The sequence below is a fragment of the Elephantulus edwardii genome, unplaced genomic scaffold, assembly GCF_000299155.1.
Source record: "Elephantulus edwardii isolate Elephantulus edwardi_28Jun2011 unplaced genomic scaffold, EleEdw1.0 scaffold00005, whole genome shotgun sequence".
NCBI lineage: Eukaryota > Metazoa > Chordata > Mammalia > Macroscelidea > Macroscelididae > Elephantulus > Elephantulus edwardii.
Window position 1 is genome coordinate 313,965 of NW_006399755.1, and position 2,520 is coordinate 316,484.

Genomic DNA, 2,520 nt, shown 5'->3' on the forward strand with positions numbered 1-2,520 from the left:
TAATATGGATGGGAGTGTTAGAGACAGTGTGATTGGCACAGGACAGAGCAGAGTTTAGGGCTGTTGTACATAGGGTCGCTATGAGTCGCAAGCGACTCAACGGCACATAACAACAACAACAATAACTGCTTTGAGAAAATCTGTAGTCAGGGACCTCTCCAAATTATTAAAGCACACTGATGTCAGTTTGAGAACTAAGTTGTGCCTGATGCAGGGCATAATCTTTTCAGTCACTTGCTATGCATCCGAGAGCTGAACAATGACTAAGGATGACATAAGTGGAATTGATGCCTTTGAACTGGGGTGTTGGAGAAAAGTGCAGAATAATCAATGAACTGCCAAAAGAACAAACACATATGTCTTGGAAAGAATGCAGCCAGAGTGCTCCTTGGAGGCAAACATGATAAGTTTCCTTTCACATACTTTGGGCATGTTGCTAGGAGAGGCTATTCCTTGGAGAGGGCCACCATGCTTGAAAAGCGGGGAGAACTGACCCTCAACCAGGTGGATTGACAAAGTGACTGCAGCAGGTTTGTGTGTGTCAGAGGTTATGAAGATAGCACAGGATAGGACAGAGTTCAGATCTGTTCATGGAGTCACTATGAGTTATACTTGACGGCGCCTAACAACAACATAGTGGGTAAGGAGTTGTGCTGACAACCCAAGGTAGATAGATGTTTCATGTCTACCAGCACCTTCATTGTTTCCTCCTATGTGATTTACAGCATACAAAGCCTTAGTGGAATCAAGTTCCTAATATATCAAAACTCAAACTCATTGCTTTAAGTTGGTTTTGACTTGATAACAATGAGTTTGAGTTTTGATATACTAGAAAGCCACTTGTTTTTGTTTATAAGACAACTTTAAAATAAAATTGTGTTTTCATGAATATTTTTATATACTCAAATACATCTGAGTTGCCATAATTTGGATCCTCCTTGTTTGACACTATAGTTTTGATCTGAGTCACTCTAGGACACCTAAAACAACAAAACTGTTTGAGACTATTTGTGTTGGGCTTTTTTAATGTGTACTAGTCCTGTCAGTTATTCTTTGATTATGCTCCTTATATACATTTCATTTGATGTTGAGCCAGTTTGGTAGTCTTCTTCCTTTATTGGTGTGTAATTTATAGTTTGGATACTGATTATTTTGGACTTTGCTCCAGGAATAACCTGTATGAGTTTGTCCAGCTTCTCTGATCTACTCCTAGCAGATCTTAAATCTAAATTTTTATGAGTATGTTCTTCAGAAGATGCTTCTAGGTGTGTTTTGTTTTGTTTCATGGACATTTGGAATATTTTTTTAATAGCACATGCAGCATTCCTTGTTAGTGGGTCGTTTTGCAAAATCAAAATACCGGCGGGGATGGCCGCGGAGCCGGGTGGCGCTGGCTCGCGGTTCCTGGGGCCGGCTGGGGTCGGCTCTCAGATGTGAGACATGGCCCGGGGGCCCCGGCCAGCTAGGTCGGTCTCACTCCGAAACAGTCGCCATGCCCAAGAGAGGGAAGCGACTCAAGTTTCAGGCCCACGAGGCGTGCTCCGGTCGAGTGACCGTGGCGGATTATGCCAACTCGGATCCGGCCGTCGTGAAATCTGGACGGGTCAAGAAAGCCGTCGCCAACGCTGTTCAGAAGGAAGTAAAATCTCTTTGTGGCTTGGAAAGCCTCTCAGGTTCCTGCAGAGGAAGCTCTGGAGCCGGTGAGCCCTGTGACATCATTGACAGCAGTGATGAAATGGATGCCCAGGAGGAGAGTATTTATGAGAGAACTGTTACCAGAAAAAAGAAAAGCAAGAGGCACAAAGAAGATGTAGACAGGGCTGGAGGAGAAGAGTATTCCATGGATATTTGGCTCTTGCTGGCTTCCTACATCCGTCCTGAGGACATTGTGAATTTTTCCCTGATCTGTAAGAATGCTTGGACCGTCGCTTGCACTGCTACGCTGGATGCCTCTTTGCCTTTGCGCCTGCGACCAAAGTCAATGGAGAAGCTGCGTTGTCTCCGGGCATGTGTGATCCGATCTCTGTATCATATGTATGAGCCATTTGCTGCTCAAATCTCCAAGAATCCAGCCATTCCAGAAAGCACTCCCAACACACTAAAGATTTCCAAATGCTTACTTTTCTGGTGCCGAAAGATTGTTGGGAATAGACAGGAACCAATGTGGGAATTCAACTTCAAGTTCAAAAAACAGCCCCCTAGGTTAAAGAACAAGTGTACCGGGAGAATTGCAACCTCCCATTCAGTATGAAGAGCTTTATACCAACCCAGACCAGGACTGCTGCCTCCTGCAGGTCACCACCCTCAATTTCATCTTTATTCCAATAGTCATGGGAATATTTGCCCTGCTTACTATCAACGTGAGCACGGACATGCGGCACCATCGAGTGAGACTGGTGTCCAGGATTCTCCTATTCACGGTGGTCGGAAACTTCGCAGTGAACAGGGCATGCAAGTCATCCTGGACCCTGTGCACAGTGTGCGGCTCTTTGACTGGTGGCACCCTCAGTATCCATTCTC

The 2,520-nt window shown here is 45.0% G+C and overlaps 1 protein-coding gene and 1 pseudogene across 2 annotated transcripts in view; both read left to right on the plus strand.

The window, feature by feature from the left end:
• CMPK1 (cytidine monophosphate (UMP-CMP) kinase 1, cytosolic) overlaps positions 1–2,520 on the plus strand; it is a 56,390-nt gene that overhangs the window by 27,343 nt on the left and 26,527 nt on the right. The window lies entirely within an intron of this gene.
• LOC102847242 lies at positions 1,316–2,515 on the plus strand (annotated as a pseudogene).